The sequence below is a fragment of the Nansenia antarctica genome (assembly GCF_963989245.1).
Source record: "Nansenia antarctica genome assembly, chromosome: 3".
NCBI classification, from domain to species: Eukaryota; Metazoa; Chordata; class Actinopteri; order Argentiniformes; family Microstomatidae; genus Nansenia; species Nansenia antarctica.
The window spans coordinates 68,393,694-68,401,193 of NC_137688.1; the positions used below are offsets into that span (position 1 = coordinate 68,393,694).

The 7,500-nt window shown below is 45.9% G+C and overlaps 1 protein-coding gene across 1 annotated transcript in view; it reads right to left on the bottom strand.

Moving 5' to 3' along the window:
• cacna2d3a (calcium channel, voltage-dependent, alpha 2/delta subunit 3a) overlaps positions 1 to 7,500 on the bottom strand; it is a gene marked incomplete at both ends in the record, with an annotated part of 220,511 nt that overhangs the window by 11,824 nt on the left and 201,187 nt on the right. The gene's annotated exons all lie outside the window — the stretch shown is intronic.

Below are 7,500 nucleotides of genomic sequence, written 5' to 3' on the forward strand. Positions count from 1 at the left end.
TAGTCATCACACTAGTCTGTGCTAAGGCCGGGGGCTGTTGTGAGACATAATGCTAGAAGAAGGAAGAAGAATGAATATTCATTTTCAGTGACGTTGTCAGCGTTAACACTACAACAGCCGTGCCTATTTTACCTACTAGTAGAGCCGCCTTGGGGGTCAAATAGACCCCCTTTTTAGAATGTAAATCTGCTATTTACACACAGAGATCACTAGAGGGCGCCTTTTTTAGCCTGCTTCCTACACAGAAAAACTGCAAAACAGCTTTATACTCAGGGGCAGGGCTGGACTGGGACAAAAATTAGGCCCTGCCATGTGGCTCAGACCGGCCCAACACAATCGGTCCGACACCGCCGATCAACATGCTGGCAGTCTGAAAGACTAATAATCTAAAAATCTATCGACCTAATCTAAAAAGTGATCTAGCATGGAAGGCTCAGGACAGGCAAAGTAATTGAAGTCCTGAACGTGGCACTCTGTTTCCTCTGTTTCATCTTTTTCTCTCTCCTTTTCCTCTCTTTCCCTGACACTCTGCTTTTCTGGGGAGGGCAGCAGCAGCTCAACCTGGTTCAACAAGACATGGACAGAGAAGTAAACTAACTGGTTGTCAAAATCAGCAAAGTTCTCATTTACATGTACACACAGGCTGCATGATTGCATTATGTTACACCAGAAGCCCAGTCATTTCAAATGGAAGGTTGCAAGACAACATTATTGGGTTGCAGACTGCATGAGTTTTATTTCTCCATGCAATAAAAAGCATTCATTAGTTCTGAACTAGGCTAGTGTAGATTTTTTTTTTATATCTTTTTTTTCCAAATAAAAAGTATTATTAACACCCATTGTTGGTATTGCATTTATGTCAGTGACAGTGATACCTCAACTTGCTAGCTAGCAACAAAATGCAGAACACCCCCATCTAACGTTAGCTATAGAGTCCACAGCCAAGCAGCACTAACGTTACACCACGAGAGAGATCATTGTGTGTGCATGAATTCCAGCCTGTCCTGGTGAAGCGCAATGCAATCATGCTGCCTGTACGGGTTAGCATAAGTCATAAGACATTCTCTGCTGCTGCTCCCTTAATCTGGTCAATGCAAGCGACTAACATAACTTTGCTTTTGTAAAACCAAGTAACAACATTGCTTACCTCTCTAGCTGTGTCCTCTGTCTCCTCCTCAATTGCTAACGGCACATCAGTGCTAACGTTAGTTAGCGGTAAAGATGTTGCTGTGGCAGCCGCAGCTGTAGTAGGCCTAGCCCCCACAGTCGATGCAGAGAACATATCTGTCAGTTTCTGACATTTTGAGGCATCCTCTGCTAGCTTCTTACTTTTTTTCTCCCTAATTTTCTGGGCACCCCCTTTCACTATCTTATCTACGAACATGAGGTAGAGCAATTGAGCAAGCTGTGCAAGGTTAACAACCTGCTGCTAAACAAGTCAAAGACCCAGGAATTCATCGTAGACTTCAGGAGGAAAAAGTCAGAGATCCTGCCCCTGCTCATCGACGGAGAGAGCGTGGAGATAGTCTCAACCCTCCGATTCCTGGGACACAACATGCGGGATGACCTGGCCTGGAAGGACAACACTAAAGGCACCATCAAGAGGGCACAACAGCGGCTATACACCCTGAGATGCCTCAGGAAACAACACAACAAGAAGGAGATACTGGTGGCCTTCTACCACGGCGCAGTGGAGAGCATCCTCACCTTCGGCATCTCCAACTGGTTCCACAGCTGCACAACAGCGGAGAGAAACGAGTTACAGAGAGTCGTGAGAACAGCACAGAAGATCACCGGCGCCCCCCTCCCCTCTCTGGAGGAGCTGTACAAAACACGCTGTCTCAGGAGGGCCTCCAAGATCTCCAAGGACCCGACCCACCCTGGGCACGAACACTTTGTCAAGCTGCCCTCGAACAGGAGGTACAGGACCCCGGCCGCTAAGACAAACAGACTGAAGAACAGCTTCTACCACAGGGCCGTCAAGGCCCTGAACACAGAAAAGGCCTAAGTTCTGGGCCCAGGACAGTCCGGACGGATTGTATGGCAGCTAGTGCTGAGGCACAAACATGTACATTTTCAAGCCTGCAAACTGTGACACTTTAAAATAATGTGAAAAAAGACTTTCTTGTGCAATATGACAACCCTAGTTGACTATCTGTGCAGTATAGTACAGTGGATTGTGTACATAGCCTTTATTGATGTAAACCAGCTCCTTACCTTCTTGTGATTTTATGCATCTATGCTTTTTCTAAAATGTGTTTCTTTTTCCTTTCCTAAACACCAGGGGAGCCTCCCCTCCTAAATTTCGTTGTTTGGTACCTGTACTGTAGCAATGACAAATAAAGTCTATCTATCTATCTATCTATGACACTGTACTTGGGTTGTCGGCCGAGGGATCAGAGTGGGGGAGGGGGCCGATGGACAGCAGGGCCTAAGCATGTGATTGGGCCAGCCCATGTGTTAGTATAAACGGGGGCCGCCGCTTGATTCAGCGTTAGTTGATGCCGCGCTATTTTGGGCCGAGCTAGTTTTTTTTTTTTTTTTTTTTTGGGGGGGGGGGGGGGGGGGGGTCAGGCGGCCCGACCGGCCCAAAACTAGCGCGGCCCATCTGCCAGCGGGCAGAAAGATTGAATGGCCAGTCCAGCGGTGCTCAGGGGTGCACATAACTGGTGCGCCAGTGCGCATGCGTCGCCAAAATGCATGCTGCGCGGCAGATCAGCGGCAGATCAGCGCTTTTGCGCACCAACAGCTGGGTCCAAGAAGCAAGCCCCACCAAGTAAGTAACTATTTGCTACGAGTACGACGACCACGGCGACTCCCCTCACGAAAACATTCGGAAAGTATCGTAACTTGTACTTTCATTCCGCGTATCGCGTATCGCACGGTTATCACGCCGACACGTGAAAATTCAGTCCCGAACGACTCGTCGCTAAAAGGAAAAACAACACCAAGGGACTTCACGTTTCTTTTCTCTGAAGCTTTCAAACGTTCAGACTTTTGTTTTACAGCTTCATTATCGCACCTCGACCCCTGACCCAGGGAATATGGTTGGGAATTGTATTAGAAAAAATAAGAAAAAAAAGACTTTGTTGCACAATCAAAATAATGAGCTATTTAAAGTGATAGCCTACAACATTCTCTACCATGGTTGAAATTGAGGACAGTGATAACAGCAGTCAAGAGAGCAGTGATGATGATGATTAAGCTTGTAGCATAAATAAATGCATAGGCTGTAACTTTTAGTTGAAAAGTTGATTTCAGTGTTTACAGAACAGAGCAGTGCTTAAAGAGATGTCAGTTGATTTCATTGTGTTTAAAGAACAGACATTCAGTTAGTGCTTAAAGAGATGTCAGTTGATTTCATTGTGTTTAAAGGAGTCTGACAGACTTTCATTGTGTTGTCCCGCAACACTTTCTTTATTTCTTTAGGAAAAGTTAAAAGGTTCATATTTGATGCAGTGACATCACTTCCTGTTTACCGCAAATCTACTTCCGGCTAATCTACTTCCGGTTAATCTACTTCCGGTTTGGGAGTTCGTTCTTTGCCAGAGAGAGACCGAGACGTTACATTTGTTCATCATTCAACATCCATGTTCAGTTTTACACAAAGCAATGTTGTAAGTACGAAATATAAGTGTTGGATTGTTAGCTTTATATATTAGTCATCATTTGTTGGGAATATTATGTTTTTAGTTATTATTTTGTAACTAGATGGTTAGGCCAAAAAACTGACTTTCTAGCTACTGTAGCTACTACTGTAAACTACTGTTTGTTTACATTCTGTTGAAACATGTTTTGTGCTGTTTGTCTTGCAGTTTTTACCAGTTCAATACACCTGATTTGAAAAGCCACTCTACGCCTCTTTCTTTGACGAACTTTATTGACAAGGTTTAGCTAGATGTTACCAGAGAACATCATATTCATGCTTAAAGAGCAGTCATTTGATTTTGCATTTGTTTCTTTTGTTTTGCACACAATCATTTGTTCGTTCATCTTTATTTATGAATAAATGTCGTTTTGCTAATATAAGTTATCCATGTATCCCTTTTTTATCCATCCTGTGGGACGGGTCGTGACTCGCGAGCTCGGGGAGCACCAAGCAGCATCCCTAGGTGCTCCTCTGAGCACTGGCCCCAAAAAGTTATGTGCACCCCTGTTTATACTATCTTATCCTGAAGTGATGTTGAAAATGTAAGGAGTAAGGATACTGGGTGGTAGAACACATATATCTAGGAAAAGTCATGAAAGGAGGGTCCTGAAATTTGATCGAGTGCAAAGATAGATAAAAAAAAAATACTCACAGGGGTCACCGTGACCCCTCACGGCTCTTCTAGTGTTAATGACACATTAATGAGATGTTAATAACATGTTAATGACATGTTAATGACATGGTCTTGCTGAGCATCAACAATGTACACACGTTGATGAGGTAAATGCCAAAAATGAAAATGAATGTCTATTTATATATATATATATATATATATATATATATATATATATATACAGCAACATCTCCCCGCTCCCGCATGTGTCTGTGTGTGTGTGTGTGTGTGTGTGTGTGTGTGTTTGTGTGTTTGTGTGTGTGTGTGTGTGTGTGTGTGTGAGTGTGTGTGTGTGTGTGTGTGTGTGTGTGTGAGAGTGTGTAGGTAAGTGTGTGTGTGTGTAGGGGTGTGTGTGTGTGTGAGAGAGAGAAAGTGTGTGTGTGTGTATATGTATGGATTATGTCATAATAATCTCTTTAAGAACAGCTCTGCTGTGTAGTCACAGTGGTCACATGACGTCAGGAGAGTGTGTGTGCGTGTGTGTGTGTATGTGTGTGTGTATATGTGTGCTCTTTTCTCTTATATACCTGTGTAAACATATTATTGTGTGTGTGTGTGTGTGTGTGTGTGTGTATGTGCGTGTGTGTGTGTGTGTATATGTGTGTGTGTGTGTGTGTGTGTGTGTGTGTGTGTGTGTGTGTGTGTACAGTACTTATTCCCCCACAGTCTGGCTTATTGTCCTTAAGCATCTGCTGAAATAAATTAACTAATTATAAGCTTGTTACATAAAGCGCTTATATTATATTATTATATTATTATTATTATTATGTGCCGCTTGGGAGTGTGTGTGTGTGATCTGACATGAAGGATGAGAAGATGGATGTCATCTGCTTCTGAGCTTAATAACGCTCATCATTAAAAATGATTCCATCATTAAGCTCTCTCTCTCTCCATCTCTCTCTCTGCCTCTGTCTCTCTCTCTGTCTCTGTCTCTCTCTCTGCCTCTGTCTCTCTCTGTCTCTGTCTCTCTCTCTGCCTCTGTCTCTCTCTCTGTCTCTGTCTCTCTCTCTGTGTCTCTGTCTCCCTCTCTCTCTCCCTCTGTCTCCCTCTGTCTCTCTCTCTCCATCTGTCTCTGCCTCTCTCCCTCTCTCTGTCTCTCCCTCTCTCCCTTTCTCTGTCTCCCTCCCTCTCTCTGTCTCTCTCTCCCTCTGTCTCCCTCTCTCTCCCTCTGTCTCCCTGTCCCTCTCTCTCTATCTCCCTCTGTCTCCCTCTCTCTCCCTCTGTCTCCCTCTCTCTCTCTGTCTCCCTCTGTCTCCCTCTCTCTCTCTCTCCCTCTCTCTCCCTCTGTCTCCCTATCTCTCCCTCTGTCTCTCTCTGTCTCCCTCTGTCTCCCTCTGTCTCTCTCTCTCTGTGTCTCTCTCTGTCTCCCTCTGTCTCCCTCTGTCTCCCTCTGTCTCTCTCTCCCTCTGTCTCTCTCTCCCCCTCTCTCTTTCCCTTTCCCTCTCTGTCTCTTTCCCTCTCTGTCTCTCTCTCCCCCATACTCTCTCTCTCTCTCCCTCCTCTCTCTCTCTCTCTCCCTACTCTCTCTCTCTTCCTCTTCCTTTTTGTATCTATATTTCCCTATATCCCTTCTTCCGCCTGTGCCTACGCTCTTATGAGCTTGAGAGCCAATCCTTTTACATGCAAGAGCATCAAACACACACACACACACACACACACACGTACACACACACACACACACACACACACACTGCAAAAGCTTAATATCCTGCTGTGTGTGCATGGGCAGTGTTTGTGTGTGTGTGTGTTTGTGTGTACATGCATATGAGTGTGCGTGTGTGTGTGTATGTCCACTTGTGTGTGTGTGTGTGTGTGTGTGTATGTCCGTGTGTGTGTGTGTACATGCATATAAGTGTGTGTGTGTGTGTGTGTATGAGTGTGCGTGTGTGTGTGTTTATATCCGTGCGTGTGTGTACATGCATATGAGTGTGTGTGTGTGTGTGTGTGTGTGTGTGTTCATCGGTGCGTGGTGTGGGGGGTTGCTGTGCTGAGGGCATGTTCTGCCAGCCCTCCTGCCCTCGGCGCCCGCACGCACACACACACACACACACACACACACACATACACACACACACACAAACACACAGAATGTCATCAGAGTTACGTCAGCCTGCTGCCACGGAAACAGACCCATGCCAACGCACATCTAATTCTGTCTTATTAACCTTTGTCAGATTCATAAGAGATCATACAAATGTGTGTGTGAGTGTGTGTTTGTGTGTGTGCACGTGCATGCGGGTGTGTGTGTGTGTGTGATTTAAGAGACACAGCTGTCCACTGCAAGATGACACACCGTCAGACTCACTACTACACGCTTGACTGAGAGAGAGAGAGAGGGAGAGAGAGAGAGAGAGAGAGAGAGAGAGAGAGAGAGGGAGGGAGAGAGATAGAGAGAGAGAGGAAGAGAGGGAGAGAGAGAGAGAGAGGAAGAGAGGGAGAGAGAGAGAGAGAGGAAGAGAGGGAGAGAGAGAGAGAGAGAGAGAGGAAGAGAGGGAGAGAGAGAGAGGGAGAGAGGGAGAGAGAGAGAGAGGGAGAGAGAGGGAGAGAGAGAGAGAGAGAGAGAGGAAGAGAGGGAGAGAGAGAGAGGGAGAGAGGGAGAGAGAGAGAGAGAGGAAGAGAGGGAGAGAGGAGAGAGGGAGAGAGAGAGAGGGAGAGAGAGAGAGGGGAGAGAGAGCGAGCGAGAGAGATAGATAGAGACACACACACTGAGACAGTGAGACAGAGTGAGCAAATACATACGACTGAGATAGAAGCAGATGACCAGATTTGAAGCAGAGAGAGAGAGAGAGCGAGAGAGAGAGAGGGAGAGAGGAAGAGACAGGACAGAGAGAAGAGAGGATACACAGCCTTTCTATAGGCTGAAATAAAGCGAGGGAGACAGAGAGGACAGAAAGAGAGCAAGCACATGACTCATTAAACGATAGAACGAGCCAGGGGAAAGAAAGACGAAAGAGAGAGAGAGAGAGAGAGAGAGAGAGAGAGAGAGAGAGAGAGAGAGAGAGAGGGAGAGAGAGAGAGAGAGTCAGAGAGAGAGCAACCCAAGCGAGTGAACCAGAGAGAGAGAGGGAGTCCAGTGAACCAAGCCAGTGAACCAGAGAGAGGGAGAGTGAGAGAGAGAGAGAGTGTGAGAGAGAGAGAGTGAGAGAGAGAGAGAGAGAGTGAGAGAGTGAGTCCAGTC